Here is a 9,156-nt window from a genome sequence, read left to right as displayed (position 1 = left end):
CCTATAAATAGAAAACTAGCACATCAGGTGTGGAGAGATTCCATCAAAGCCTTTTGCCAGCTGTTCTCATTTTCTATTGATAGGGCATTTTAAAAACAACTACAGAGGAGACTATTTTTTTAAAAATGGGATCACTCTGCAGCAGCTGGACATATTGCAGACAGAGGAGCCTCCAGTGATGGCCTGGTGCCAGTGAGAGTCATCCCAAGGGGGAGACCTCAAAGGGTCTTATCCCTTTGGTTTCTCTCCTTCTGGGTGCAGTTATGGAGTAAAGGACTGCAATCCCTTGAACAAGGCAGAAGGACCCAGAGTGAGAGGCAAGGAGGTGGAGGTCCCTCAGGATGAGAGGAAAGGAAAGCTCCCAGGTTTGTCATTTTTTTTGAGTAGGAGGTAGGAGAGACAATAAAAGCTACTTTTTTTACAGAGAGAAGTCATTCTGATTTTAGTATATATGCTGCTGAGGTGAGCACTATTGAGAGAAGTATATTGTTATGAGTTTAGCGGGGTCAGTCTGGATGATATCCCAAGTCCCTTCCACATCTGTAAACCTCTGTATGGAGGCTAGAAGTGGTAGGAGGAAACTGGCTGAACCAGTCAAGCCAGTCACTTTGTTAAGGTAATGATTTTAGCTGCTCACCTAAGAACGCAGCACCTGCATCTTAAAAGAATGAGCTAAAATGTTACAGTCTCCACTGATCTTCATTCCAAGGAAACTGAGGTCCAGGTAAAGTGCAGGCACCCAGGTGTCTCTCAATGCTCAGAGTTTGGGGTGGCAAGTAACAATATGCACTTTGTACAGTTTCTGCACTTTAGGTATGTTGCTGCTGATTTCTTCCTTCCCTTCTTTTCCAAGAGGCTGCTGTTATTGGATATGTATTACGTTTTATAGTTGCACCCGAGATACGTAGGTAATAATTTACGTTGTGACTTATGAGTCTCTGTATTTCGCAGTTTGAAGTGGTGGAGTCCATTTGGCCACTTCAGCACTTTCCCATTTATTTTGCTGCTTGTGTAGACCGGGCCTGAGTCCAAAGGAGATTATTCCCAGGTAAGTGTGCATAGGATTGCAGTTTCGGAATAACAATAACACTGCACATTTCAGAGTTCATACACAGAGAAACTGTCACTCAGCAAAAAATCATTTTCCCCCTATTTGGGCAGAACAAGCACTATGCATATATTTAAAAGCTCTTGGATTCAAAATGCAATCATGTGGAAGGTTTAGGAAATATGGTTTTAATGTTGAAACAGCAGACTGGTCACAAGGTTCACGAGTGTGGCTATATCTATCCTTGGCTTCCCAGGCTCAAAACTCCATCATTAAAGGGGGGAAAAGTGTCATGTAGTTTAAGCTTCCCATTGAAATGCCTAAGAAAACATTAAGCCAGCAAAGGTGGAGAAGTTGATAGAAAAGCAGTGGCTGGAAAAGATGAGAGAAGAGCATTAGCAACTGACTTTAATTTTCTTTTCACGCATTTACAATATTGCTAAAACTTCCTCATTCGGGGTACTTTGAGGCTCATGAAATTGGTTCAGAATAGTGCCGAGTCCAAAATGGAGAGCGTATTAGTTAATAAATGTACCTGACGGACGTGTGTGCGGCTTTGAGAATGAGGACGAAGATAAGCACACCTAGCAGACACTCTGCATTCACCAAGGAACTATTTTTAAACAACATTTCTCTCTACCCCACCCCACCCCGCAGCTTCCCTCTGGAAAGCCTTGACTCACCTCTGCATTCAACAGCATGCTCAGTCCTGCCCAAATGTGAGGCTGCAGCAACTATTCATTCTGGCTGCCGCTCTGCCACAGCTGAAGAGCCTCGACTCACAGAGCAACAGGACCCAGAAGGAGATTCTGGGACAATTCCGCTTATGTATGCACATCATTTGATTTTCTGTACGATTGTGGCACCCACACACCCCATAAAACATAGTGACACAAAAGCTGGGGTTTTAAAATGGCACCAAGCATATAAAGTTATTTCAACTGAATCTGCACGTGAGTAAAACTGTGGTGTGCACTCGCTCAAAGAGTGCAGGCTCCTAGAAATTTGAGGGGTGGGAGCATAATCGCTCAATCTCTGGGTGAGGGCATCAGAGTAGTTAACTCCCTCCTCCTCCAGTGGTGCTGAGGGAATTCTGAGCTCCTTATGACTTCCCCCAAGCTATGAGGCATTAAGCAGTTGAGCCGACTAGTCCTCAAGTATGGTTCCTGTCCCTGCCCTTTGTGGCGTTGATGGGCAAGTCTGAGGAAGAACCACTTCATCTCTAAGATGGAGTCACAAGGAGCTCAGCAATTGTTTTCCCTTCTATCCTGATTTACCCAACCCCACACTGTATCTGCCCAAAGAATGGCAAACAAAGGCCTTAAAAAACCACCTGACGACCAAAGGCTATGTGACACCCAAGAAATCCAAAGCCAATTAGGACCTGAGTGGGAAAATTCCTACATAAATGGGAACCATGTCAAAACCCACAGTATAACAAAGACCAACCAAGTCACACAGGAGCAGAAGGAGGAGCTTGTGTCATGCTCAAGTAAACTAATTTGCAGCTGGCCCCAACAGTTGTCTGTGTCTCAGGGTGCAAAAGTTGCTTCACCTCCCACAAACCAGGCCATGGAAGGAGATGGAGCGAGAATCAGTACAAATTTGATGATTTGCACTGATTGTGTGAACTCATTCTTGAGGTGGGTGAATCTGACAATTTCAGCTTCTCATTTCCCCAGTTTTAAATTATGTTCTCTGCATTCCCACATCAATTTTTTAAAAAGCCCTCATCAAAATTTAACAGTGTTTGGCGCATATGTCTCCTAATATGCAGGGGGGGGGGGTTGTACGTGATTTTGCCCAAGATACAGATTTTTGCAAAAGAATTCTCCTCATACAAGACATTCTTTGTATGATTTTTCCCCCAGAGGAGAGTCTTCAAGCTTTGCTGCAAAGTATTTTCTTGCCTTATTAGCCTAGAAGGTGGACCTTGGTGGCTCAAATTTCAGCAGTGCCCTGTGCGACGGCAAAATCTGGCACCCTTTTTCTCTCACCTTCTGTTTGACGTCATACGTAGTTGCAGCACCTGCTGCAGCACCCCAGAAGCTCAGCACCCAATTTGACTGCACCTGTCAGGCTCCCGTAGATCCGCCTTTGGATTTCCTTAAATGTTTTGATTAGTGAAAGGATCTGCAACTGCTCTTTCTAATCTCATACGATCCAGTTCTCAGTTCTGGAGAACAGGGTTACAGTAGCTTTACCAAACCTTGCTGGAGCTGCTGCTTGTTATTTTGGCCTGTAAAGTGACAACGGTGGCATGATGCTTTATAAAACCGAAACATTATTTTCTTTCTGCCAAAAGGAAGTTCAGCTCACATAAATTTTACCGGTTTATTGGTGCTTTATCTCTTTGCCACTGCCGCACAAATGCAAAATCTGTTCCCTTGCCAGGAGATGCCCGTGTTTCTCTGAGAAGGCAGAAAGCAGCTTTTACTAGCGACCCCAGACCTTTCCTTCTAATTATCTTTTGTGTCACATGGATGCATCTTTACAAGCTCCATGCACCCAGGCCTATTGAAATTAAGTGATAAACCCCACCTAAGGACATCTGTGTCAAAATGTGGTGTGTGCGCGCCGGGAGGAGAGAACAAATAAGAAAACACAGCAGCAGAAAAGGGTAAGAGAACCAAGCTCAGACACAGCAGCTGCTAAAGAGCTAATCTGGAGCAAAATAGGATATCGGTTGGATGTGTCACATTTACAATTTACGAGGGGCCTGGAATTCAGTCCATTTCCTGATAATGCAAGTTTTAACTTATTTTTAAATAGTTTGCTGATATTCATGTTGTAGAGCTGGCATTAGAAGGCCGGCATTGTCAGGCACCAGGTAGTTGGAGTTTTTCAGGAGCTCATGACTTCTGTGTGGTGCTGCCCTGCCTGGCATAGGTGCCAACTCCCTGTGGCACCTATTTTTGGTGCTGGGGTCATGCATGCTGCATGGCACCCTTGGCCTCGGGCACCCACGGGCGCTGGGCCAAGCTGGCACTCCTGCCACCTGGTAAACCACTGAACTTCGGAGGAAGTTCCTGGATTGACTCCACCTACCCAGACCGTGGTGTGGACTCTACTGCTCGCCGGGTTGCCCCAGCTATTCCCTCCAACATTTCTCTGATGAAAATAGGGACGTCCTAAGGAAAAGCGGGCTATTCTAGAGTCAAATCATAAACCAGGACAGCTTCTGTAAATCCAGGACTTTCACTGGAAAATAGGGGCACTTGGTGGGTCTGCTAGCCATTTAGAATGGCTGGGCAAGAAACTGCCCACAGCAGTCGCTTGGATTTCCAAAGGAACCCCTGAACAGATAAAAAGTGGGAATAAGAGTTCCAGGCTTCAGCATGTGTGTGAATGGGGACTTTTGATGGGAGGAAGAAGCCAGATGCAGAACATGGGAAAGAAAAATAGGATTCTGGCCACTTTGGCAAAGAAGAAGGGGGTGGGGGGGGGGAAAGAAAGCTAGGTTTGAATATTTTTAACTAGATAAAAATTGAGAGAGAATGTGATAGGGAGAAAAGGGGAACTGCTATGTTGCTGTTGCTGTTGGTGGGAGATAGCAATACCTGTAGGTTATTCATCTGCAGAGAATACCTGAACATTTAATTTGGTTGCATGGCTGACATTAGGGCAGAGGCACAGTCATCTGCCGTGCATTTCCCTCCTCATAAAGCAAGCATAACCCCAGGAAAAAATAAGGGCTATTAAAGAACTCACTGACTCCCCCCCCCATCTCATATTCATACACAGACCTCAAGAGACTTATTTACTTAATTCTCTTTCCGTCTCCACTTAGATCCACAGATTATCTTCTTGTTTTCTAGCTTCCTCACAGAGGTGACGATTCATGGGTTTCCTCTCTCACTGAATATGCTGGAAATGACAACTGGGTAGCACCAGCATTCTCACGTGTATAGACCTGTGATTATGGAACCTATACAATGAATATCTATGGATTTATCTATGGATTTATCTCGGGGGCCTACAAGTCTGAGAGTGCCTAGGAGCTAGTTGGTGGAACCTTTGAAGCCCACCACGCTGCTGGGCCGCAAGGTCCTCTTTTGCATGCAAGGAGCCTGTAAGTTGTAGAATATTATGCAAAGGGCGTTATCTAACAGCCAAGTGAGAATAACGAGATTTGGTTCGCTTTCTCCATCTTTTGTCATGTGCACCTTAGATTCCATCCCTCTCCATTCAGTGCATATTTTGGTTTGGTTCCTTGACTTAGTTTGACTATCACAACAAGCTCACTGTGCAGCTAAGATAATGAATGTGGGGTTTTAGATATTGAGTGGCCAGGATGCAAGGCTTTACACTGAGTTCCAACACCTTGTTTGTGTATTTTCACACAAACTGCCTGTTTGAGTCAAGCGAGGGTGGGCACCATCATAGGCATGTGATCATGCCTGACCTTCCCTCTAGCAGCCTCTCTCTTGACCATGCTTTGCAGAACAACCTGAGCCAGGCCCCAAGGCAGCAACAAATTCTCCTGGCTTTTACGCAAGCACACATAGAACAAAGTTTCATCTCTTTCCAGTAATTCGGCAGATGATGATGAACGGTCTTCTCCAGTGCCAGCAGACAGTATACGAGCCTGTGCTACAGACGGCACACACACAAATCACCCGCTAAGGTCAGTGTTGACAGGGCCTGGCTACTTAAGAGGGGCATCAGCTTACAGCTCCTCATTTCTCAAACAGGAAAGAATGAATTAGATCCAAGTCTATGATCTCTTTGTGTGGGTGCTTCTGTGTGCATAGAAGCATTTCCTTTCTCTCTCTTTAAACTCTGCTTGCTATCGTGAGCTCCTCCTTGCTCTGGAGATTTGCCTCGTTGTGGGCTGTTTCCCCCCCTTGTAAGCAAAGAGGATAAAACCCCATTGCCAAAATGTGCTAAGCTTAGTAAAGTACACCCTCTGGCCTTCTCCAGCTCCGCATGGTCATAAGTATGAATGTTTAATGGATATGGTAGAGAGGACTGGGCCAAAAACAAACCAATCATCAGCTTCATGGTCTGCAAGGAAAATGCAAGACGGATTAAAAGAATCGAAAATATTGAGGGTACTCATTTGGAGAGCATTTAAAAGACTTCTGTCACTGCACTGGCCAGAGTGCAATTCCAATTTACCCAAGGAGATGTAGCTGGCAGCTTCTGGGCTGGACTGTAAGAACATAAGAGCCTGCTGGATCAAGTCAATGGCCCATTTAATCCAGCATCCTGTTCTCACAGTGGCCAACCAGATGCCTGTGGGAAACTTGCAAGTGGGACCCCAGCACAAGGCTATTTCCCCCTCCTGAAGGTTCCAGCAACTGGCAATCAGAAGCAGAACTGCCTCCAACTATGGAGGGCAGAGCATAGCCATCATGCTGTGTAAGGGTACGCAGCTTACCCAAAAGCGTGGCTGTGGCTATCGAAGGACCCAGTGACAGGCAAGGAAGTATACTCAATTTGACATTTCTGAAGAAAGTTAGAGCACAAAATGCAGAGGCAGCTCTGAAGGTTCAGCACTCAGTGGGCAGCACCCTTGCTGAGGATGGCTAAGGATGGCTAAGGATGGCTAATCGCTGCTGCAGCGAATGCTTTGTTAATGGATGGATAGGTGTGTATCTATCCATCTATCCATGATCTGCAAGGACAGATCGTGAAGCTGAGGCTCCAATACTTTGGCCACCTCATGAGAAGAGAAGACTCCCTGGAAAAGACCCTGATGTTGGGAAAGATGGAGGGCACAAGGAGAAGGGGACGACAGAGGGCGAGATGGTTGGATAGTGTTCTTGAAGCTACCAGCATGAGTTTGACCAAACTGCGGGAGGCAGTGGAGGACAGAAGTGCCTGGCGTGCTCTGGTCCATGGGGTCACGAAGAGTCGGACATGACTAAATGACAACAGGTGTGCATGGCTTTGCGTGTGAATGGAGTCACACAGACCCATTAACTCCCCAATGTATGCATATCTATGTATAGCGCTTTTTTGTGCCAGCAGTAACCACCCTGGCATCAGAGTTCATTCCTCTCCCAATCTCCCCCATTGCTCAGCTGATTGGCAGGGAACAGCTCAGCAGCAAGAGACAGGTTGCTGCAGTTACGCCCTGTTTTCTTCACCGCTCAGCTGATTGGTGGGATACCAATACCTCAAGTACTATTAAGTTAGCAAGGAGAGACAAGAAGGCCTTCTTAAACGAGCAATGCAAAGAAATAGAGGAAAACAATAGAATGGGAAAAACCAGAGATCTGTTCAAGAAAATTGGAGATATGAAAGGAACATTTCATACAAAGATTACCATAATAAAAGACAAAAGTGGAAAGGACCTAACAGAAGCAGAAGACATCAAGAAGAGGTGGCAAGAATACACAAAGGAACTATACCAGAAAGATATGGATGTTTCGTACACCCCAAGTAGTGTGGTTGCTGACCTTGAGCCAGACATCCTGGAGAGTGAAGTCAAATGGGCCTTAGAAAGCATTGCTAATAACAAGGCCAGTGGAAGTGATGATATTACAGCTGAACTATTTAAAATTTTAAAAGATGATGCTGTCAAGGTGCTACACTCAATATGCCAGCAAATTTGGAAAACTCAGCAGTGGCCAGAGGATTGGAGAAGATCAGTCTACATCCCAATCCCAAAGAAGGACAGTGCCAAAGAATGCTCCAACTACCACACAATTGCACTCATTTCACACGCTAGCAAGTTTATGATTAAAATTCTACAAGGCAGGCTTAAGCAGTATGTGGACCGATAACTTCCAGAAGTGCAAGCTGGATTTCGAAGGGGCAGAGGAACCAGAGACCAAATTGCAAACATGCGCTGGATTATGGAGAAAGCTAGAGAGTTCCAGAAAGACGTCTACTTCTGCTTCATTGACTATGCAAAAACCTTTGACTGTGTCAACCACAGCAAACTATGGCAAGTTCTTAAAGAAATGGGAGTGCCTGATCACCGCATCTGTCTCCTGAGAAATCTCTATGTGGGACAAGAAGCTACAGTTAGAACTGGATATGGAACAACTGATTGGTTCAAAATTGGGAAAGGAGTACGACAAGGCTGTATATTGTCTCCCTGCTTATTTAACTTATATGCAGAATTCATCATGCGAAAGGCTGGGCTGGATGAATCCCAAGCCAGAATTAAGATTGCCGGAAGAAATATCAACAACCTCAGATATGCAGATGACACAACCTTGATGGCAGAAAGTGAGGAGGAATTAAAGAAGCTTTTATTGAGGGTGAAAGAGGAGAGCGCAAAATATGGTCTGAAGCTCAATATCAAAAAAACGAAGATCATGGCCACTGGTCCCATCACCTCCTGGCAAATAGAAGGGGAAGAAATGGAGGCAGTGAGAGATTTTACTTTCTTGGGCTCCATGATCACTGCAGATGGTGACAGCAGCCACGAAATTCAAAGACGCCTGCTCCTTGGGAGAAAGGCGATGACAAACCTAGACAGCATCTTAAAAAGCAGAGACATCACCTTGCCAACAAAGGTCCGTATAGTTAAAGCCATGGTTTCCCCAGTAGTGATGTATGGAAGTGAGAGCTGGACCATAAAGAAGGCTGATCGCCAAAGAATTGATGCTTTTGAATTATGGTGCTGGAGGAGACTCTTGAGAGTCCCATGGACTGCAAGAAGATCAAACGTATCCATTCTGAAGGAAATCAGCCCTGAGTGCTCACTGGAAGGTCAGATCGTGAAGCTGAGGCTCCAATACTTTGGCCACCTCATGAGAAGAGAAGACTCCCTGGAAAAGATCCTGATGTTGGGAAAGATGGAGGGCACAAGGAGAAGGGGACGACAGCGGACGAGATGGTTGGATAGTGTTCTTGAAGCTACAAACATGTCTGACCAAACTGCGGGAGGCAGTGGAAGACAGGAGTGCCTGGCATGCTCTGGTCCATGGGGTCACGAAGAGTCAGACACGACTAAACGACTAAACAACACCACCACCATAAAGTTCAACAGTGGACTGCAAGCAATGAGTTGCGCATCTGGGAACTAGATAAAGGAAAAAATGGAGAGTACACATGTTGCCCAGAGAATGCACAAAAGCCTCTTAAGATACACACAAGGCCTATTTGCTACTGACTGAGGAACGCATGCACAGCGTGAGTGATGATTT

This window comes from Podarcis bocagei (genome assembly GCF_964188305.1).
Source record: "Podarcis bocagei genome assembly, chromosome: 3".
Lineage (NCBI taxonomy): Eukaryota > Metazoa > Chordata > Lepidosauria > Squamata > Lacertidae > Podarcis > Podarcis bocagei.
The sequence above is the reverse complement of the archived record's forward strand: the minus strand, read 5'-3'. Positions refer to the sequence as shown.